The sequence below is a fragment of the Rutilus rutilus genome (genome assembly GCF_951802725.1).
Source record: "Rutilus rutilus genome assembly, chromosome: 9".
In the NCBI taxonomy this organism is placed as follows: Eukaryota; Metazoa; Chordata; class Actinopteri; order Cypriniformes; family Leuciscidae; genus Rutilus; species Rutilus rutilus.
The window spans coordinates 18,765,197-18,789,975 of NC_140223.1; the positions used below are offsets into that span (position 1 = coordinate 18,765,197).

The 24,779-nt window shown below is 37.3% G+C and overlaps 1 protein-coding gene across 1 annotated transcript in view; it reads left to right on the forward strand.

Annotated features, from left to right (window-relative positions):
* The window catches only part of grik4 (glutamate receptor, ionotropic, kainate 4), a 426,911-nt gene that overhangs the window by 106,820 nt on the left and 295,312 nt on the right, over nt 1-24,779 (forward strand). Inside the window, exon 2 of the mRNA XM_084418348.1 lies at nt 13,903-14,052. The gene's annotated coding sequence lies outside the window, so the exon portion shown is untranslated. The remainder of the gene's footprint in view (nt 1-13,902; nt 14,053-24,779) is intronic.

Sequence of the window (24,779 nt, forward strand, 5' to 3'; positions counted from 1 at the left end):
TTCTGGTTAGAGGCCCAGCAAACTAATTCTTCCTCTCTGGCTCCATACACTTTGGCCCTTTATTTTGTTTCTCTTGTTTAGGAGTAAATTTCTTGTGCGTTTTGATGAAAATGTGCTCTACAAGAGTGACACAATTAATGCACAAATCGGTCCAAGATCTGTATAATTTATCCTCAAATTTGATTAAGCTGTTAGGAAAAGTGCAGGTGGGGAATGATATCTATCTATCTATCTATCTATCTATCTATCTATCTATCTATCTATCTATCTATCTATCTATCTATCTATCTATCTATCTATCTATCTATCTATCTATCTATCTATCTATCTATCTATCTATCTGTCTATCTGTCTGTCTATCTATGTCTGACTAATTTATTTCATCACACTATTCTATCTATCTATCTGTCTGTCTGTCTGTCTGAAAGCAAGATGACATGACCGTGTTTATTGCGTTTCGTCTGCGCGCTCTGAGGCGCAAGTAGTTTATTATATACAAGGGCTTCTCATACTTTTCTTAATGATAATTAGCTCCAGTTTATCAGGAAGTGACGATTTTGTTCTCTTCGACTCACTGAATGAAAACTGCTTTATTCGCAAATGTTTTAGCGATATTCCAATTTTGCGCATAAATTAAATTTGTAACTTTGGATGTAAACATAGCTACTGATTCATATATTGCATTGATTTTTGATTTGTTTTTTGTGCAGGATCATTAACATAACGGGTAAAATTGTAAAATAAATTGAACTAAATACAGTGTTTCTTGTCCAAATACATATTTTTTGGTTAAGTGGCCGTGTAAAAAGTGGGATAATTTTCATGTATGGGTTTATTTTGCAATAGTGACCAATTGACTGTACATTATCCCCTACATATATTAGAAATGTCAGAAGTACTTTAACCAAATGTTATTTTATGTAGAAACGTGACAAAAAGATCTCTATCCATAATGAAGCACCAGGCAGCACTTCAAGAAATTCAGTTTTAGCTGCGGTCGAGAAAGGTCAAAATAAATGAGAAACGTTGTGAAAAGATACTATATCACAATCACATACATTCCTACAGGATGAGCTTTAACAGAGGTCCCCTGAGTTAGCTGAACATAAGTTCTCCCATATTTATTTTTTTAGAATACTTTTTTGTGAATTCAATGCAGTCTTACCTATAAGGTAGTAGTAGTCCCATCCAAATGGGTCTATAGACAGAATAGGAATATAATTCTATTGTTTTCCACTGACTGAGACATTTTACTTCACAATTCAATATGTCATGACAAGTTGCAAATGTCAGGTGAAGTGCTGTTCCAAATACTCCCTGCATGCAGCAAAATTAGGTGTGTATGCCCAGAAGTGCTGAGCTATCGCTTTTCGAAATTGATCTGTGCTAACTGGCCAGCCTCTCCATCTCTGCCTGTCTCTGTTACTCTCTTCTCTGTTCCATTCAATCCAATAGTTCATCAGACGGTCCCTGCGCTGTGTCCGCGCATTACCAGCATGACATCACTATTTCCGATCCTCGTGGGATGTTTGAGTTGATGACTGTGTTTGTGCCTTGTAGCATTCGCTTCTCTTTGTGTCAGGTAACACATTCAGTCACATCCACCTGGGGAGGACGACAGGCTTTAAGACGGCCCGTGAATTCCAATGGCTTTATCGGTCCCCTGCAGCTGGCTTTGGCTTTTTCCACCGTATGGTCTCCTCCCACAGCACATTGCATATGCCTCTTCAATTGGGGCCATGGCTCAGGCTGATAGTGAACTGTATTCCTTCCTAACTGGAGGGCTCCCTGCACCCGCCGTCAATCTGGCAATGCGCAGCAGATTGGCTGGTGGTCTCACTGCAGCTCAGGATTCATTCCACTGGCTTATATTGTGTCATTCTATGAATTAACAATGAAGATTGATGACACCGCCACACAACAGTGACAATCAGTCCAGGCTTTGAATGTGACTCGGATTTCATATATTGTGCATATGTGGAGCGTGTGCGTGTGAGGTAATCGTGTGTGTAGGATAAACACTGTAGAATTGAAGTTGGAAGCAAGTTTTATCTTTCTAAGAGTGATGCTTTATTCAGTAGGTTTTTGTATGTTTCATTTTGGACTTTTCTGTGGAGTATGGCGAGTAATGTTTTTTGGGGGGTGGGCTGGGAGGAATGAGATTAGGTATATATATATATACATATCTATATATATATATCTATATCTATATATATATATATATATATACATATACAGTGAGGAAAATAAGTATTTGAACACCCTGCTATTTTGCAAGTTCTCCCACTTAGAAATCACGGAGGGGTCTGAAATTGTCATCGTAGGTGCAGGTCCAGAGAGAAGGAAATGAATAGTGGAATAAAGTCGTTATTTTTGTTTGTTTTTGCGCACAAAAAATATTCTCGTCGCTTGATATACTTAAGATTGAGCCACTGTAGTCACTTGGACTATATTAACGATCTCTTTAATAACTTTTCTGGGCCAGCAAGTTTCGGTCACACTGGAAGCCTATGGAGGAGTGAAACATGGCTCAGATTTCATCAAAAATATCTTAATTTGTGTTCCGAAGATGAACGAAGGTCTTACGCGGTTGGAACAACATGAGGGTGAGTAATTACTGACAGAATTTTAATTTTTGGGTGAACTAACCCTTTAATGATAGAACTTTAGTAATTGGAACTAAAACTTTATAATCATACATGAATGCATATTTGTCATTTTAAAGTTTTTTTGTAAAAATAATAATAGTAATTGATAAATAATAATTATTATTAAAAGATATCGTTTACAAGAATATCGTTTACATGTAGTGCGTTGATTTTGCGTGGTATGTAAGACTACTCTCTCTCTCTCTCTCGCTCTCTCTCTATCTCTCTCTATCTGCGTGTGTGAGAAACACGACGACGAGATGTGCGCCTTCACACTAGAGTTTACGGTACGTCAAATACAGGTACGCTGGGCTGGATTGGAAGTATTAGTAAAGATCGCTTGACGTGTGAAACTCTCAAGCGCTCAGTCAGTGTTCAGCGAGTGAAAATATATCTATGCTAAACTTATACTTGGCCTCTAACACACACACACTGGCGAGTAAAATCTAAGAATTTATTAGCCAATTAATAAATTGGTAATTTTTAATCAATTTTACAACTGTAGAACATGCTGCAAAGTAATTTTATTTTATCCTCCCTTGTCTGTGGAAGTGTGTATGTGTTTGAAGAAAATGCGTAATTGCCTGGTTAAAGTGAGATATCTGTACTGTTTCTGACAACTGTGAGGCAAAATCAAAACATGCCCGCCGTGAGGCAAAAACGTGAATGAAGCGGCAGAGCAGAGGTGTCTGTCTGGCCCTCTTCACATTTAGTCCCGCTATAAATGTGTGAATGAACACCTGTGTCTGCTGGGAAACTCATTAGAAGGTGGAGTGTCTCTGGGATTACAGATGTAGCAATTATTTTTGACTGCATTCATTAGTATTACTCCTAGGCACATTAAACAAAGACACAATTATAATTTAGCATTATAATACATTTTTATGTTACTACTCTGTCTGCAAAGGCTCTTGTTTATTTTTTTTATTTTTTTTATTGTGATACTTACCAGTAACTTTTGAAGTGTTTCTTGGTGGTTTTCAGAAGACTTTCGAAAGTGATAAAGAAGTAAAATCTAGAAACTGAGTTATCATTCATATTCATACACATCCGTGTGTGTGTGTGTGTGTGTGTGTGTGTGTGTGTAAAAAAGTATGTTATGCTTACCAAGGCTGCATTTATTTAATATTATAATTATTATTATAATTTAAAATAACTGTTTTCTACTTTAATATTTCTTAAAATGTGATTTATTTATATTTCTACTCCAGTCCTCAGTGTCACATGATCCTTCAGAAATCATTATAATATGCTAATTTGGAGCTTATGAATAGAATTCTGTGATGGATCAAAAGAACAGCATTTATTTGAAACAGAAATCTTGTCACATTATAAGTGTCTTTACTGTCACTTTTTATCAATTTAATAATGTTGCTGTCTTATGCAGTCAATGTTAAAATTAACATAATAATTTGTTTGGTTTATTTTGTATGATAAACCATTTTAGTACTGTTTAGTTGCCTGTTGATGTTCAATGTAAAACTTAAAGCAGAACCAGTTGTGAACCGCTGTGTTAAAACGTGTTTTACAGTCGCTTGAGTAGTATTCAAGTACGTTCCCTAAATTACCCCAGCAGAACGCATATGTCAAATAAAGTTGCATTGAATTTTGTCTAATCAGAAATCAGTGATTTCATTGAGACAATGCTAATGCATTCTGCATGTTTGATAAGGAACAGGCAAATGTGATCCGTTAGATTAAATTTAATCTGCTCTAAATCCCCTTCAAGTGGAACAACAGCATGAATACCAATGTATTATTCAACACGACAACAGCCAGGATTTTTCCCCATTACAGCTATTAACTTAATTGCCTTCATAAGAGTTTGCTTGTGAAGCCTAATGAACATATCTGTAAATTAAAAATGTTTGATTGGGGAAACAAAATGTTTACTAGTCAGACAGTGAATGACATGTTCTTCAGTAGATAATACGGCTCCCCGGTCCCACCCCCAAGATATTTCAGGAGTGTTTCTGAATCCCTTCAATCAGACCACACATCTCCAGAACCTGCCACGGAGAATGAGAGCTGATTTCATCTCCAAACCTCAGACACTTTACTTTCAAAGCACCATTTATGCCTGTCAAAGCATATTTATAAAGCTTTCCTTCATTTAACAGAACTGCTTGGCATCAAAAAAGCCAATTGAAATGGAAGCCATTTGATTTATGAAGTGAAGTCTCTCCATCTACTAATCTGACTAAATGGACTAGCAAAATAAACATCCCAACTTATTCACTGTGGAGCCACTGAATGAATTCTTGATGGTCCCACGCAGCCAGAAGATTCTCCCCACGGCGGCGTGGACATGAATTTTCCTCCTCCTTGAATATCACAGCTTCATTACTTCTATAGTGTTGTGTTATATGGTCTGCTTTCCTCATCATCCCACACTGCTGTCTCCTCTCCAGCCCCTCAGCCATTGGCATAACTTTTTTATCTTTTGTGAGTGCAGGGACAATCGGGATGCTTCATTGCCTCTGATGTGTTTCCACTGTTGGTTCGAGGTATAGAGGAAGTGAAATCGCGACAAAGAGAGAGAGATAGAGAGTCAGTCCCCAGTGCACTTGTCTACACTGCTGAGTGGGAAGGTGGCACTGCGGGAGCAGTCAAACGGTGTCACTGTCTCACTCCTGCCTGGGGAAAAAGGACATGCTTTATGCCTTCAATCTCCTTAAACTGTTTTCATCTGAGAGAATTTTCATTTGATGTATCAGATTGTGTGCGTGGTCTCCCCGAAACTTCTAAATGGATCTGCACCTCTGATCTTTTTGCAGTTACGTATAGACAAATGAAATTTTTTTTTTTTTTTTTTGGCAGGGAAAGAACTTTGAAAATTGTGTTTTTGGGAGGACAATTAGGATTCTCCTTGGAGACCTGACAAAATGTCAAAGATTAAAGAGAGTACCTCAGGACTTTGTAAATGAAATTAGAGCTTTTTTACATTTTAATGAGATTGTATGGTTCAGTGTGGAGTAATGCTAACAAAATATGTGCCACAGCATTATCTTGAAGGGCCATCTACCAAATATCATAGTACATAAATATGGTAATTAGTAACATATAGCATGTATATCAAAGCATGGTTAAATAATCTGGTAAGACAAGCTAGTTTTTGACGGATTGTTGAAGCCTAACATTTGTCAAACTTGTTTTTACTTCAAAAGTTAGCATAACTCACACTCTTTGTGTTGGTATTGTTTGCCATACTGGTTAACAAGCCTGGTAATAGTAGTAATAGTAGTAGTAATATCTGTCTGCATGTTTATTTTATATTATATATTAATTTTCTTATTAATTAAAGTTATATAAAATATAATATTTAAATATTAATTTATATTAATATATCATATTTTATTTTTTTAGTAATTTTTTTTTGAACATTTTAAGCCTTGTTCAGACTGTCAGTCCAAATCTGATTTTTGTGCATATCCGATTGGAAGCAGAGTGTAAACAGCAAAAAAATCACATGAAATGCGATTTGAGCTACATTCATATCTGGGTTGAAATCCTATTCAAATCGCATATCTACAAAACAATTTACTTTACTTTCTCACGTAAGACGTACACATGTCAAACGTTGTTATAGGAAACATGCTGAAGAACGTCGCTGCAGAAACAAGGTTGTGTTGTTGCAAGTGCAAAACGAACAGAAATGTACTATAGCCTATAAATGGATACATGTTTTGAGACCAGTGGAGATGACAGCATGGAATAAAGCCTACATATTGTCATGTTGTATATTAGACAAATATTTATTGCAAACTCCTCCATGTTGCTGTTGTTGTTGTAGTTTTTGGTGTATGACTTCCAACGCAATGTCATTGCCATAAAAACCAATGCAGATAGTCCAGAAAATGAAAGAGAAACGTAAGCTTGGCTCTCTAGTTAGTCTAGTTACTTTTAACATCTCACAGGTGGGAGCTGTCGGGAATCCTCAGGTGGTTGTGATGCTTGTGTTAAATGATTGGATCATCATAAGGAAGAGTTTTAATCCTCATCTGAGAAAGGGCAACATTAACATGCAGTGAGGTTACATTAATGTTCATCTTGTAAATGATATTTACTTTCTCATTTAACTTAAAATTATCTGGCAATATTGCGCAGAGGCATGTTTAGAATGCTAAGGAGCATCAGATGTCTCTGTTGAGGACAAGTAACAAATCCATTTAGATCCACACATGATTCACAAATAAGATGAGACTTTGACGTGTAATTCTTTTAAGGCAGTGAGATTTAAGGTCGCATGTTGCCCCTCACAACACAAAGTTGAATGGCAGACAGATAAATATGCACAAAAACATTAGAGCTTGAAAATGTCATGCTGAGGCAGTGGAGAGAGAAAAAGATTAGGCAAGGACAATTTGAAAGCAAAAGCTACATATAAATAGTAAGGAAATGAAATAATAAATTGTACTATTACTCAGCCTTGCTTATATGCCAGAGTCTCTCCGGATGCTAAATTTAAAGTGCTTTTTCTTCAACATTGATTGTGGAAGGTCATTTCAAGTTACAGAATACATGTATTTGTGGTTATGTAATAACTCCATGTAAGTGAAAAGGTTTAACAGACGTGTGAAGTATTTGCATTGCTTGATTGCGAAACATGCCAGATCCTTTTCAGGGAGGGAATCCAATTTGGTTGTGCCAAGTATTTCAAGAGATAGTCGTGTCAGCATTTACTCATGTTGTTCCAAACCAGTATGCTGTATTTTTTTCTGTGCAACAAAAAAGGATAAATTGTGGAATCTTTCTTTTCAAATTCCAAATAGAACAACAACAACAAAAAACCTTGGAGAGTTGCACTATTTTTATGATACTTTATGATAATTGATTTATTATACAATATATCAGAATTTTTATAAATTATTATTATTATTATTATATATATATATATATATATATTTTTTTTTACAAATCGTTAGCCTCATAGCATAATTGCCTAACTATTTTTTTTTTTAAATATGATTTAGGCAATTATGCTATGAGGCTAACAAAATTATATATTTATATAACTCATGTATTATATATTTTTATATGGGTTGTATGGTATATTTATGGTGCTTTTTTGGAGCCTAAAGGACAGGCTATACTTAATTTTCGCAGTTGAGCGCTCAAGCCTTTCAAAGTATACTCCTTTGGCTAGGGGGGTTCGGGGTCATGCCCCCCGTAAGAAAATATTGTGCATTTTAATGTTAAATTCATCAATCTGGTGCACTTTGAGAATTCAAAATTAAAAGCTCCAACCCATATTCAGTGTGCAAATTGAACAAAGAAAAATTCAAACCTCTTTCAGTTACAGTGTCTGTCTACATTACACTACTACATACTAATAGTTATAATATTAATCCCATGACAGTAATAGCCATATTTTGTAAAACAAATGCACTGAAAAATAAAGGAAACTATCATAATTAGTTTTGTACAAATTTCTATACTTGAAAGAGATAAGCACATGATCTTTTATTTTGACGGAAACTGCATCAAGCTTTTATTTTGGCGGAAAACATGGTTTACAAACGCGTCTCATTAAATTTCTAGTAAATTGCGGTAATCGTCAACTATGCAGATGTGGAAATAATGCGTAACTGGGTAATGGGTTCTGTAAAAAGATATGGACGACGCCCCTTGGCTCTCTTCCATTGGTGAGAACTGAAGCTGCCAGTGTCCCGATATGGCGCTGACATCTTGGGGCTTGAGTCTGCGCAGTAGCGATTTCGAGACCAGACCTGCGCAGTAGTGAGCAGGAACTAAAGCCACGAAATCAAGGCCCCGCCCTCACTCTCGGTGTGAAATAATTAATTATAGAAATTTAGATATTAAATTTAAAGCTCCAATCTCCTCAGTCCTTCGAAGATCCCCAAAAAAAGTCTGTTGGTGCTTCAGTGACTACTTCGCTCAGAGAACCTGTCAATCACAGCTGTCAATCATGACGTCACACCGCCGTTTTTATAGTATCAAATAACTAACTAAAAACAAACTTATTTTAAAAACAAACACTTGAATTTACATCAGCGTGATAAAAACTACAGTAAATGACAGAAACCACCTTCAGAAAAAAGATATTTGAAGTGTAATTAAATTGTTTAGTTGGTCTCAAGTCCCGTTGAATAACACAGGGAGGCGGGGCTTATGACCTATACAAGGACCAGTCACCGGGGGGCGATCGAGACATTTTGGCTTCACTTTTCAGGGCTTGTGCGGCACGCTTGGTTCCTACACTCATGACATAGCCTAAGTGTTTTGAAAGTTGTTCAGCTTACCGCGGACTCTATACTTTCTCATCTCTCTCCTGATCCTCCTCACTATCATCATCAGCCACTGGATCTGATGAAGGTCAGAAAACATATTTTGACACATTTTACAGCATCTGCTTGAAGGGCCTGTATCTATTTTTCACGCTATTTCTCTCCACATTCCTTGCGTTTCTTCTCCATCTCTCAGACTATTTTGACAGAAACACACTGCACGCTCACTCAGAGCCCAAAGGGGGAGGTGTTTAAGGCTGAATCCCAATTCTCTGTCTTACCCCTTCCCCTACCCCTACCCCTTCGTCTTACCCCTAGCCCTTGTCCCTCGAAACCGAGTGGTAAGCGCTAGGGTTGAAAACATACCCCTATGAAATGAGACGCCACTTGGTTACGTCATCATACTCCGGCGTCCCTGTGTGATACAGGACAGTATATTGTAACGAGTGGAAATAAGTACTATGGCCCCTTTAAGAGCTGCGCGCTCTCTGTTGAACGGGCTGTAATGGTATTGTGCCGTGCGACTCGAACAACCCCATGTATGTGGGTCATTTCTGTGTTGATGCTCATTATTCTTGCTTTGTTTTATTGAGTGACGCTGTGGAAGGCAAGGTGGAGCGTGTGGCAGACAGTTGCAGGAGTTTGATTTGTCAATAAATTGCGAGTGAATCGCCTCCGTGAGTCTGTCTGGCCTAATACTTCAGCTGCGAGCTATCCTTATTTTGTTTCCCTCCTAACACAACGCGTTACAATATGTAAAGCACGTATCTTTTTCCTGGACATGTCGCCTGAATTTCGGGATCACCCAAAATGTCCGGGATTCGGCTTTTGCTTTCTGCCGTCGCTATTCATTATGCACAGAGTGTTGTTTCAATCGGACTGAATTCATTCAAATCGGTGAATCTGAATGTAGTGTTTAACGTACATGAACGCTAAACAAGTGATCGGTTTATGTGCGTTTTAGCATTGCTTAAATTCCTGTGTTTTCGTATCAGTCGGGATCCGTTTGAAGCTGAATACATGACCTGCAAAGCTGGCACATACGTGTCAGTGTCAAATAATGAAACGTTACACATAATGAATGGCGACTGTAGAAAACAAAAGCCGAATCCCGGACATTAGTCAGAGAAATGCGGGACTGATTGTGCAAACCAGCAATGTATCGTTAGCATAGCCTAGCGTAGCAGACCAGCGATTTTTAAAAACGTTTAAAAACGTTTCAGTTAACAACATGGTTGCAAATATATATGTACATGACTGTGTAGAGCACAAAACAAGACTGTCATAATTTTTCAATCAATCATTTAAGCCGAAAATGAGACTTTCTTGATGGTATGCCCGCCATTGTTGCCGGTTGCGCAGTGCATTCTGGGTACCCCTTGGTTTCAAGTAAGCTCACGAAAATTCTTGGTTTTAAGGGGTATCTACCCCTTCCCCTTAGCCCTACCCCTTGATCAAAATGAGAATTGGGATAGCCCTTACTCTCAAGTGAACGTGCAAAACTAAGGGGAAGGGGTAAGACAGAGAATTGGGATTCAGCCTAACCCTCTGGGGTCTAAGGTGTTTTTGGGGTCCTTGAGATGTTTTGACATGCCCTGACATTTGTGCTTTTTTCAGTTGCTTATAAACATATTAATGGCAAAGGTATAATTACACTCTATTTAGCACAAACAGGGCTACCATAATATGTGAGCAACATGTATGTACATGTTTGTATTTTTGAGAGAATGTTTATGCATTAGGGGTGTAACGATTCATCAACTACATCGATGTATCGATTTATATTCCTATGATCCAACTACATCGATCTGTGCTCGGCAAGTTGGCCTTCTGGACGACATATATCGATCTAAAATCGTTTTAAAAGGTAATGAATCGATTGTATCGATACTAGGAAATAACGCATTGGATTTAAGCACGTCAGACTTTATATGGATGTTTTTTCTTAGCACTTTTAATGATAAAGGCGTTAAACGTTACTCGATTCAGTCTGCCGATCTGTGACGTCGTCGCCATGCGTGACGTGCCAGCAGCAGCGCAAAGACAACAAGCAGCGCAAAGTCTCTCACATCAGAAAAACGGACTTTCCTGTCCTCTCAGCCGCTATACTGTAGTAGCGCGTACTCTTCAATTGCTCGCGCAAATGCGCCGGAGCCCGCTGTATCACTTCACTAAAGCGCAAAATAAATACGAGCATGCAACGTCGTAAATTTGTAAGTTACGAAATAAAAGTAAATTACCAATAAATTACGTTATTGGTACGTCATGTGTTGCTATTTATCAGGAGCAGTTTCCATGTTTCTTTACCAGTTCTTCTAAGTATTGTGTATCACCATGGTAGCCTAACTGTTGTTTGTTTCCATAACAAAATGGCACTTACTGGTTATTTTGTATATTTTTATATGACTGTGGTGGCTCATACCAAGATTGTATTAACAAAAACTAGTTTGGGACTGCTATTTAATAGCTTAACCTCGCAGTGCCTACTGTTTATCAGTATTTGTCATATTCTTAAAAAAAAAATTGTATGTTAAGTAAAGGGGGACAGAACTTGTGTGTCAACAATTTTTGTGTAAACAAATGTATTATAATAGGCCTATATAATTCCTAAAAAGGTGGGCCGCGGCTTGATGACAATGGGGGAATGTGGGTCCCATGGCCAAACTATTCAAAACATCATTCAATGTTGTGATAATCGTAATTAATAATTACAATTACAATTTCAAGGGAATAATCGACAATTATGATTTTTGTCATAATCGTGCAGCCCTACTTTATTCAAATAAAATGTGAATGCATTTGACATTAATTGTTGTTTACTTGTTTATATCCATAATTAATTGATACCTGATATTTTTGACAAAACATACTATATATATATATTTAACATATGAGCAAAAATTGGCAATATTATAAGCTTATTTGATGTGGCAGTGTTTTACAGTAAAAACTTTATAATCTATCCGATTTTTGTAGTCGATTTTTACTCATCTCAGAATAGCAGTAGAGTTTGGTAAAAGCTGTTCATTCATTCACACACAAAAACGTGATTCATATTTAAACAGTATTTGTACCAGCTGTAGTAGCTACACAACAGCGCGCATCTGTGCGTTCATTCATTCACACACAGAAACGCGATTCATATTTAAACAGTCTTTTTGCGTGTACAGACCCTATTGCGAATATAGAACTGACCTATTCCTCAGCTGGATCTGTTGCTCATCGAAATGAAACTTCCAGCACTTCTGAGGTAAACTTTCCAGGATTATTATTAAGATAGTATTATTCCTCACAGCGTCGTAAAGTACATGAGTCTGAAAGTGAACTTGCGGTGTGTTTTATCCAGCTGATGTGGGCGTTTCACAGGTTTGCATGGATGCCTCAGATCATTTGTGTTTGAATAGCGCGCGCTCTCCGTGGGCGGGGTCACATTAAAACATAATGAGCTGAGATGTGAACGACTGACATCTCTCTCTTTTCATACATATTACATAAACTGAGAATATTTGTTTTTTATAACAATTACTTCATTTAAAAGAAGAGAATTCAAGCTTCATGCCTGTGTGTCTGTATGCCTGTTTGACTGAGTATTCGCTGAGTTACAGTTCATTTTCGGACGCGTTTCAGAATGGACTTCACTGACAGAGAACATGCAGGACTCGCATCATGTTTATTTTTCTTTATTTGGCAAAAAGCACAACACTGTTTTTATTGTGAGTATACACAAAAAAAAAATAACAGGATCGATTGATGTATGAAACTTGTATGCAAGATCAAAGTCAACAGAGTATTTTGAGTCTCTTTTGTACTGATAAGAAAAAAAGCGAGCCTATCGCGCCGGTGCGATAGTCGACCCCAGGGGGTTAAAGATGTGATTGGGCCAGCCCAGTGTCAATCAAGAAAAGAACCAATGGGCCGCTGATCTACATATTTCATGGGCCGGTCTGTCAGAAAAAAAAAAACCTAACGCTGCTTTTTTTTAACCAATGCATTACACCGGCACTAACCCAGCGCCGCCAATTAAGCAAAACAAAACAAAACGAATGGGCCACCGATGTACGAGTTTTATGGGCCGTTAAGACAAAAAAATACAAAAATAAAATAAAAGTATGAGATGTATCGGCCCAAAAAGCACGTCGGCCCACCGGGAATCTCCCGGTAGTCCCGATGGCCAGTACATGCCTGTGCACAATACTAAGTAAATTTATTTAGTTTGACACCTTAATGGCTGAGATGAGAAGACTTACCTCTATACTGGGCTTTCTTTTTATCTTCTTCCTTTCTTTGTTTTCGTCCCTGTGCACCAGAGGGTTTAGACCGCTTCATTTTCGATCAACGCGCCAGCAGCTGAGCACTTTCCTACCGTAACGTAACGCAACTCCCCCCCCATTAGGAAATGATCGACAATAATCATCAATTCAATCTAATAATCAGGTTGACAAGTAATTAAACGTGTGGCTGAGGGGGTGCCTTAGGATGATCATGTTTAATAAACATGTTTTATTTTGCTTGTCGTTCTAATTCTATGATTAATGGGAAGTAGGCCTAAGGACGACACTAGAGGGCGCCCGCGTCCCCAACACATTTGTTGACCAAGGTAATCGCCTAGTTCGCCTATAGCAATCGCCGGCCCTGCGTGTTCCGGCGCATGTGCACTATCTAGTGGACTTTGTTTTCAAGCACTCAAGTTACTCGCACATGCGCTGTTGTACGCACACCGTTCGCACGGACCCAAAAATTTACTCGAACAGTGTTTGTAGACGTCTGCGGACCACTCTGATGACGAAAATGTAGTCACAATGACAGTGCACGGATCGTCGCGGAATGCGAATGGCAGAATTATACTTAACAGTCCCTGCTTAATTGCTGTTATATGACAAGAGCTTTATAAGATTCATATTGACATTTTCCTTTTTTGTTGAACTTTCCCTTGTGATGCACACCAAGAGGTGGAGATACTTCATATGCATTGGCATATATACCTGATTCCCTGTCTCTTCCAACAGGTCCGTCCCCCAGAGTTTAGTGGGTTAAGGTGGTGAGTGTACTGGACTCTGTGATGTGGAGTGCTGCTCTGGATCTGAGTGCCCACTACTAGACCATCAACTTCCTGCGCCTCAAGATGGATTAGAGCTTCACGCCTCCGGAGATCAAAGGTATGAGATATATAGTAATGAGCTTCAGCTCCGCTCCCTCCAATCAGACCTGCTGTAGTGTGGAAGCCCTGTTCGTGTTTGTCTTGAATGCACCGTGGATGGCTATTACTGTCCATTGAATATTTATGAATGTGCCGGAGAGGTGAAGGAGTGTTTGATGTGCTTAATTGTACTACAGACATTACATTTTTCTAGGCTCGGAAACAATGATGGACTGCAAACAACGCTTGTCCGCTTCAGCACTTAGCTTTTTGTTTGGAAACCTGCCATGTTGTGCACACAGAGCCATATGAGCTGGCCAGAATTATTGTGATTATAAATGTAGCACAGATTTATTGCTTGAGGTGAAAGAAAAAAAGAGAGGAGAACAAAGCTGCCTTGTGTCACAAAGTTCTCCAGTAACCATGGCAGCTAGTTTTTTTGACATGCATATAGCTGTCAGATCCTTTATTTGTGTCTCTTATTTTCAATTATGTTTCATATGTGTACCTAATACATACTTAATTCATAATGCAGAACCCTTACAAGATAAATCAAAAATTCTCTTTGCAATTTTTTTTTTTTAATGAATTTCAGCGGCTTGAAAATGAGGTTTAGGAGATTGTTGGTGTTGTACAAAAGGGAGTTATTGGACAAGTCAGCGATTTATTGGAAAAAGGAAGCTCACAGAGGGAATATGAGAGAAGGGCCGGGATCATTCTGTGGCCTCGCGTATGTCCCGCTGTGCTCAGTAAAAAGAGAGAACTTCAGAGAGCTCGTATGTGCCATGTTCACACTTACAGTGATTGTATCTGAGTGGCTGTGTTTTTGGTCGCACAACTGATCTTTCTTTCTGGTAAAAAAAGTATACAGTAGAGTATATTGGTTATTGTTTGATTTTTTTTTATTTTGTATTATTCTGTGTGGGTTGATATTGAATATTTAATTTAATTTAATTAATTTTTTACATTTAGATTACCTTGCATCATCTTGGATTCACTTAAAGTTTTTTAAAGGGATAGCTCAACCAATAATTTAAATTCTGTCATCATTTACTCACCCTCAGGTTGTTCTAAAGCTGTATGGCTTTCTGTCTTCTGTGGAACACAAAACAGATGAAGAATGTTGGTGTCACTAGTGGTTGCAGGAAGGCAGATGAAGATGAAGAATAAAGTTCCAATACGAAGTTTAATGAGAACAATACAAATAGCAGACAGGCAAGTCAACACACACTAAATGCAACGGTGACCGGACAAACACTGAGTGAACAAGAGGATCTTAAATACACATTATGACTAAACTAAAATCCGAACAGCTGTGATTATAGAGTTAGTGTCCATAGTAACAAATGAGTGGCGGAAAAATCAAACAAAGTAACACATGTGACTAGAGAATACAAACTAAAAGTCCATGAAAACTAAACAAACTGAACATAACTGTGACAGTTGGTAACCAAACAGTTTTGGTTAACATTGACTCATTGACTCATTTCTTATAATACCTTCTTGGTAACACTTTACAATAAGGTTTCATTTGTTAACATTAGTTAACTACATTAGTTAACATGAACTAACAATGAAAATGACCTAACATTAACAAAAATGATGAAATGCTATAAAATATATGAGTATTTAGCTAATACATTAACTAACATTAACAAATGAGACCTTGTAAAGTATTACTATCTTTTATGTTCCACACTCAGAAGACAAAAAGTCCTATAGGTGCGTGTTTGGACCAGGGTCATTATAGTTTTGCATTTTTCACTAGTTTTTATTTTTATTTCGGTTTGACTTTTTGTTTTCAAATTCAGTTTAGTTTTAATTAGTTTTTAAAGTGGGTTTGCTAGTTTAGTTTATTTTTATTTTTTTGAAAATGCTTAGTTTTAGTTTAGTTTTTATTAGTTTTAGTCTTTTTTTGTAATTTGGGTTATTTGTCAGGGGCAAGATTCAAAAAGGTCAGAAAAAGTATTGTGTACTTTTTCTGACCTTTTTGAATCTTGCCCCTGACAAATGTATCTAAAATTGTATGATGTTTTTGTTGAGTTATTAATAACTCAACAAAAACATCATACAATTTTAGAAAATATTTATTCAACAATAACAACACCAGTACATAAAATGTACATATGGGCACAAATATGTATGTAAACAGTCTCAAGACTCCGCAGTAAGTGTAAAATGTGTAAGTGACTGTGCCAAATAACGTTAGCCAACAGACTAAAGAAGACATACATGAACCGCATGTATTCAACCCATTTTTGAGCCACACAAGACATTTCTGTCAGATTGTGACGACAACCACAACCAAAAAGTGCATTTTACCTCAAACTTGCGACTAGTTAACTTTCTAAAGAAGGCGCAATCGCTTCTCGGGTCGACATTAACACACTGACAAAATTATATTCAGAATTTAAAATATTTTTATACCACTTTTTAATGTGTGATTGTGTAAAGGTGTTCACGAGATAGAGATACCAACCTTTCGCGAACTTGCTTTCAACGTCGAACGAACACTCGTTCTCATGGAGACGCGGTGTGCACGGAGGGGAGGGGCTGTGTGTGTGTGTGTGTGTGTGCGTGCGTGTGTGAGCATGTGAGAGACGCATGAGTGACAGAGACGGAGAGAGAGCAGGGAAAGGAAATGCAGCTGAACGAATACGCTGCGTGTTTTAAATAGCGTTAAAAAAATGAAAGACCTTGACAAAGACGAAAACTAAGGACATTTACTCTATAATTTTATTTTATTTTAGTTAGTTTGGCCAAACACACATTACAGTTTTAGTTAGTTATCGTTTTTTGGTAATGCCTCGTTTTTATTTTTATTTCAGTTAACGACAATGTTTTTTCCCACCTAGTTTTCATTTTTTTCGTTCGTTTTCGTTAACGATTATAACCTTGGTTTGGACATGAGGGTGAGTAAATAATGACAGAATTATAATTTTGGGCTGAACTATCCCTTTAAGAATGTTACAGGTAACATTGGACTATATGCATTTTCATGTTTTACTCCAATCCGTAGTCATCACATAACTGCTCATTTGCATAAAGTTATACTTTTCTTATCTTTGTTACAGTGCTGGACATGCCCACATCACCATCACGTCACTTATTTTGCCGAAAACTGACAATACTTATTGAAACTTAATGATTTGCTGACATACTTAGAGCTCCAATAGTGATGTGATGCACAGGTTCACTACTGCCTGGAATGGACTGCTATACTGTAGCTACTGCGGTCTGCTCTTTGTGTAAATGTCGTTATTGGATATAACTTTTCTAAAATGCATCGTTAGCTAGTAATGGCAACACCTCATAAAGTAGTGCCAAGGCAAAACATAATTGGCTTCTCACTTGAGAAAGATTGCAAGACTGGAAAATAATTGCTGCCTTGTGGCTTCCAATGCAACTAACTGTTTCTTTGTCTGCTTAAATGGTTACTTCAATTTGTTAATTTTTTTTCACAAGTCATGTAATAAACTCAGCTTTTGATGCATATGGGTTTTACGGGCCTGTTTACACCCGGTAATATTGGCGTCTCAAATGTATCTCCTGTGACTGGTTGTGAAGGGATTTTGAGGGGAAGGTTTCTGATTTTTATTTAATTTTGTATAAAGCTGCTTGTATCTGTCTAAATTTTCCGGCCAAAACAGGACTGATCAGCATTTACAATACATCCTGTATGGAATGTGGTAATATGTGTTTTTGACTAACTCTGAAATGAATGTTTTTTTAGTGAGTGAGTCGATCTAGGGCTGGATGATATATTCACGTGAATATTCACAATACATTCACAATGAGTTTGCTGTTGATATAAAATGAAGCAATATTCTGAGTATCATGATGACTGTGATGTAATGTGCTTTTTTCAGTTGGTGTCTGTAAATAATAATAATCACTATTAATGTTAAATATAATTCATCTTTGTGTTCATTTAGTGAAAGCTGTCTTGATTACTAATGATTTTGATTTAATAAAATACTGTAGAGCGATTAAATATCAAGATATTAAATGTACATTACCAATCAAGATTTTTTAAGTCTCTTATTTCTGTTCAAGAAACGTTTCAGAATTCTTTAATGAATAGATTGTTCAAAAGACCAGCATTTATTTGAAATTGAAATCTTTTGTAACATTATAAATGACTTACTGCCACTTTTGATCAATTTCATGCATCTTTGCTGAATAAAAGTTTCAATTTACTTACCACAAACTTTTGAATATTGTCAAAGAAATATTGTTGTAAAACATTGAATATTGTTTCTGTATCACTCAAACCTATTATGATCACAAACTGTTTTTGACCCTATTACATCTTTATTAGTGTTGTCCTCGTGTGATCCGGTTGTCCTTGGAAAACAAATGCTATTGTTAATAGGTTCTATGCCATTAATGAATCAGAAATGGTGAATTTCTTTTATTTAATTTTTTTTCTGAGCAGTCGTGTCTTTGTGCTGATCTCCTTCTCTCTAGGTTGTCCGCACTGGGCTGATTCTGTTTCGCTCTGTTTTCATGCGGCTCCTGCGCTGATGCAATAAACATATTTGTGCGTCTGTATTCATGACCGTTGTCTCCCTCGCAGCCACAGTTTCCCTTCGTCTTCACTTCCAGTCTGCACACCTGAAAGCTTCAGATAAGCCTCACTGATGCTTGTCTGCTCAGGAGCAGATTACTTTGTAAACTGCTGGCACAGTGGAGAGGAAACAAGGGAAGGGAGGGAGGACTCGGCTGACCTAAGCAGGGTAAACGACTGCTGGGCTCTGGTAAAGGGTGGTGGTGTCTGTGAGCGCTGGGCATGTTTGCAATGCCCTATGTGGCCCGACAGTGACTGAGTTCACTGACTCTTCTTGAATGCTGTAAAATCAGCTCTTTTACTGCTGCCATCACACCTTTCCACAGCTGTTGGCTCTTTATGCCCCAAAGGGGTGAGCTTTGTTGTTAAAGGCGAGAGAAAAAGAGAGGGAAAAAAAGCTCCACAATCTAGTTAGCTGCCTTGATATTTGCCTTCTGCCACAATATTGCACCTAAACTTAACTAAACTTGGAGTTTAAATAAACTTTGTTTCTAAGTTAACAGCACAATGCATCCTAAATATGTACCGAATATATTTTTTCCCTCACCAGCACTCTCTGTTCTGCGATAGAATTCACAACGCTGTCTTACAATTGGGCTTAAATGATGTGTCTTAGGCATCATAATTTAAAAAGGTAACATTTACTGAATTTTTATTTAGTTTTGTTCTGCCATGTTTAATGTCAGACAGTAATCTTGATTTAAAAAAATATATATTAATTTAATTTAATTGCAAACTGTCTGCGTATAGTTTTGTCAGTATCTACTGTTCAGTAATAAAAAAAAAGAAGAATACTTTTATTCAGCCAGGATGCATTAAATTGATCAAAAGTGATTGTAAAGACATTTCTAACGTTACGAAAGATTTCTGTTTCAAATAAATGCTGTTCTTTCTTTGCTATTACAGGAATAAACTACATTTTAAAATATACTAAAATAGAAAACTGTTGTTTTAAATTGCAATAAAATTTCACAATATTAATTATTAAACAAGCAATTTATTGGAAAAAAATATTGTAAAAAGTGCTGCGCTAATACATTTGAGTTGACCTGAAAATGTTGCTTTTTTGGGGTTTATACATGAAACAATACTATAATATTGTGCAGAAAAAAGTGAAATGATTAGTGTCAACTGTCAATCATAATTAATTATATTATATACATCATAATTAATCCATCTACATTTTCGTCTATGTTGCCTTTTTAAGTTGCACTCTAGGATTTAGAACAAAAGCCAGTGTGCGTTGTGTGCATGTGACACAAATTTATACTTTGAGGCTCTGCTAAAGTTTCTCTAGGGCCGCACTCCGGCTTACATCGTGACTGGCACCGCATCAATTGGGCCGCATTGGTATTCAGCACGATTTGCTCTTGTTTAAACAGCAATGTCTGTGTGCAAAGTTGTTCCAATATTTGTCTTTCTAGTTTTGAGAATGTCCAGCTGTTTTGTGGTACCAGAGGAATACAAAACCATTGAGGTCTGAGGGCCGACCCATTCATGTTTTTCACACATCACACATCGATGGAGAAATCAAATTATTGGGTATGTTGTTTGTGTCTTTTGCAGAGGAAATATATAGGCCTAGTCAGCCGTGCGTGTCAGCGTGGTTATGTGAGGATAAGGTAGATTCACTTACAACTGTCTGTGCCGACAGTGCTCTCTAACACATTGTGTATGCGTTTTGAATGAAGAAAGACCCCTATGCAATAAGCACAGATTCTGAACGGAACCTTCACCTCTAGCCGCTCAACGGACACATTTATACATTTACAGCACTTTAGTGATATTCAGGTGCTGTTTAAGAATTCAGTATCCAGAAATGTTTGAATTCAAGACCTTATCTGCCTCTTCTGCCGCCTTTGAACGAGAGAGAGGATGTGGATTTTTGAAAGTGAATGCTTTGTGCTGAGGCATCCCAAGGCTCAATCTATTAAAATTGTGTAACTGAATATGTTACTCTTATAGTAAAGAAACAAAAGAAAAAGGTTACTTTCTTTCTTCCTCAGAGATTAAACTTGATTTTTATTGAATTTTTTGACAATCATAGGTTTTAACAGTAACAAAAATATGTGCATATATGAAATAATTTTTTTTTAAATCTATTTTTAATATAAAAATGTATATATGTGTGTATACAGTCTATATTTCACACAGATCTGTATGCATTTCTTAAAGGGGTCATCGGATGCAAAATTCACTTTTATATGGTGTTTGCATATAAATGTGTCTTTGCAGTGTGTGGACACAACCACCATTCAATGAAAACAATCCATTCACTAAACTAAACACTCTCAATTATCAAGCCGTTTGGATTATCTGAGCAATATGATGTCATATTGCTCATGCTCTGCCCACGACCGCTGACGGACTGTCCCGTATTGGCATATTTACGCCCTCAGCCATTCGATGGGGTAGCATTAAGATTTTTCTTTATTGCTATTAACCCTCTGGGGTCTGAGCTGTTTTCTGGGCCTGGAGGTGTTCTGACATGCTCTGACATTTGTGCTTATTTCTGTTACTTGTGACATTTTCATGGCTAAAGTCTGATTACACTGTACTACAATACCTCATACTGTGTACTACAAAACTCTTCTACAATAATATATCAGCAGCATGTATGTAAAAGTTTGTAGTTTTGAGATAATGACATTTATGCGTGGTTTGTGAAAAAAAAAAAAAAAAAAAATGTCACTGAAATAAGGTCATGAAACCCATACTGATTATTTCTTCACAAGACTTTTGAAAATTGTATCACGTAGCCTAGAATATTTGCTCCAAAACTATAATGTGAAAATCACCCTGACTGCTCATTCAGAGAAGACAATATATTGATTTAAAAATTTCTAAGACGTGTTTTGTGTGAAAAAGCAATATGCGAAGGGGCGGATCATCTCATTAAAATGCAAACTTTTCACACCTGAGAAAGACAAAGACACTCCCTAATGGCCCTATTAGGAGCTAACAGGCCCTGTCATTCTGAGCAACCTTGCACAAAGAATGAGGAGATTTAAAAAAGAATGGCTTTTTGATTGGATTTATTTACAACACAACATAATCCAAATATACACAACAAATGACAAAAAAGCACTTATTGAAAACAATGATCCAAAGACAGAGACCTTTCTGCCATTCCTAAAAACATTGTACATACCTTTCATTTCCAAGGTGTTTGATTTTCACTTTACCATGTTCATGTACAGAGACTCATGTCAGTGGCATCTGGTCCCTGAAAAAAAAAAAAAAGTGAACATACTGATATCAAGAGAAATAGGGACTATAGTTCTAAAATGTTTTGGGAATAAATTTTATTCTATTTTTATATTCGATCGCGCTCCAAATATGATACATTCAAAACCAGAGCTCGCTCCAAAATATGAAACATTATGGTTACCATATTATACATATCTACGTTTGAGCAGATATCCACAAACACAGTAACAGTAAACACGGGTCTAAATATTATAATATTCACCATATATCTAGCAACAGTTCAACTGCAATGTGAAATTTATGCAACAATAACAAACTAATATTTAAGAATTTCTTACCTTACATCTATCTTGTCTTCAAATCGCGTTCTTCTTCTTCTGAGGTAAAGCCAATGTAAGCTCACGGCACGTCTTTCAAACTCGACGAAAAGCAGAGACTTGTGAAGTTTGTTGGTGCTTTGTTTTTGAGGTAATGAGCGCGTTCGCGTTCCATGTGGAGATTTGCATGTGAATGTCTTTTGAGGTAAGACATTCACACGCAAAAGACATTCACATGCAAATCTCCACATGGAACGCGAACGCGCTCATTACCTCAAACGCTTCCAAATTAAAAAATAATTAGGAAGCGTTTGAGAAGCTGGACATCTTGTTGGTTTTATACAAATGACTTAAACATAGAATATTTGTTTTCAGTTTGAATCCGATCATTTAAAAGTACACACTTAAATGTTTATAAAGGTATATGGCTCATAAATGTGTGAAAAGTATTCGCTGAGTTTGGTTTCAGTTTATAGACGTGCTCAAGAAAAAAAAGTTCACCGCGACGGGGAGGCAGAAAGCACACCCTGTTTATTTTCTTTATTTTACAAAAACACAATGTTTTGATTTGATTGTAAGTGGACACATACAAAAGTAGAAATATCACAGATAATTTTTTTATATTTCTTTTTTTCTGTATGACCATAAATGACGGAGTAATTTAAGTTTATAGTGCTACAATGTGAAGAAAATCCAGCAAAACGCGCGGGCGCGTTTGTCGACCTCAGAGGGTTAAGGAGCTTAACCTGTTAATTAGAATTGGTTTCCATATTTTTGTCATGTAGCTTATCTTGTTTCCCGTATATGGCTTTCAAAGCTCTACAGGCATAGTTATTAGTAAGATTGGCACTTCAATAATACAAACTGTGACAGTAAAATCACCTGAAAAATATCTACAGCACGAAACTCTATTTATGAACGTGAAATGGACTTGAATTGATTAAAAAGTGTAATATTTGTGTAATATTAAAGTGGCATATTACAGCAGATTTAGAAGATGAGTTGGCGATGAGGCCAGCTGTGTTGTTATGGCCTGGTGCTATAGTGCTGATCCAGAGGGTCTTAGTTGGCAGTGCCAGTGTACCGTGAAGGTTGGCACTGGTGGTTCAGTGCCGCCTTTGTCATTCATTTCCAACTGGTTGAAGCCTTTCTCTCTAGATAGTAGTCCTGAATGGTGTAGCATATGGGTGGTGAGAGGCAGCAGGCTGGAGAAAGAGTCATTTCATCAATTGTGCATCTACAGTAATTGTTTTATGCACAGAAACACATTAAGCTCAGAACTCTTAATTGAATAATGGATGTCCCTGCTTCACTGCAGCTATTTCACTGCCGCTCAAATCAGCTCTCGGTTAGCAAGACAACGGAATTTGAACTCGTCTCCTGCCTTTGTGTTTTACCTGCTCTCTGCTGCGATCCAGAGCTGAGCTGTATTAAGAAAGTCCGCCATGAGCCGAGGCCACGTGAGTGACAGGCTCTTATCAGCGGGCCAGCTGGCTGATGAGAGTTCAGTGAGGGTCAGCGTGAATTAAAGAGCACCTAATTAAAATGTCCAGAGTACAAGCCAGCCGCTGACGGAGATATGTGCTACAAATAAAGGAGGGCCACAGTATAAATTCCAAGTTCAACAGCATCTGATAGCCGATGCATTGAACTCCCTCCACCGTTTGTGTTTCTGACTTGAATAATGCTGAAGTCTCATTGTCCACTGCTATGACCTTTCCCCCCCTCCGTCTTATTCATAGGACGGGTGAGAGCTGTGTTTTCGATTGTTGTAAGCCTTAGAGTCTTAGAAATAATTAGTCTTCTGCTTCTCAGAGGTTTTTTTGAGGTCCAGTTAACAAACTTGTAAGGGTGGATTTCAGACTGCCGAATGACTAAAGAAATGTTATTAGCAAGATGGTAGAAAACTGTACATTTCTTGTCTCTTCCACCCACTGCCACTTATACCAACGACGTAAATAAGCGCAGTTACAATAACTTAATATGTGGGAAAGCGTTGCTATAGAGAGTGACAATATTGTATTGCAATAGGTGGCACTTCAAAGTCAATACCAAATCAAAACTATTTAGCACATTATTTGTAATTGAAAAGGTTTAATGACAAAATATGGTTATGGTTACAATTAAAATAGTTACAAAATAGATGTATGAGATGATGATAACTTATACCATTAATCTTACCCAGCATGTAAAATGTTACCAGAGAGAGAAAGAGAGAGAGAGAAAGAAAGAAAAGAGGAGGTAAAGAGAGAGAGCCCCAAGAAAGGGACCCAGAGAATAAGAGAGCCAGAGCACCAAAAGAGGCAGAGCAAAAGTTTCAATCTTCTTTTATCATTTCCTGACCATGTGACTAAAACTCAATTGTAAAACATTCAAACTGACCAATCAGATAATTACAACTTCCCCCATTGAACTAAAGGTGTGACAGTTCATCGACCCCCAAAACATCTTGGCCTACAGGTCTTGATCACTGTCAGCCCATATGTGCCTTTAGGAACTCCAAATGGTCCTTGTGGTAGAAAAAGGGGGTGGAAAACAGTAAAGCAAATGGCTTGGTTCATTTCAAATATCTTGGATTATTTTCAATCCTACAGGCCCAACGATGGAAATCCAACGGTCTAGGTGAAGGGATAATGCGTGTATGTCTTT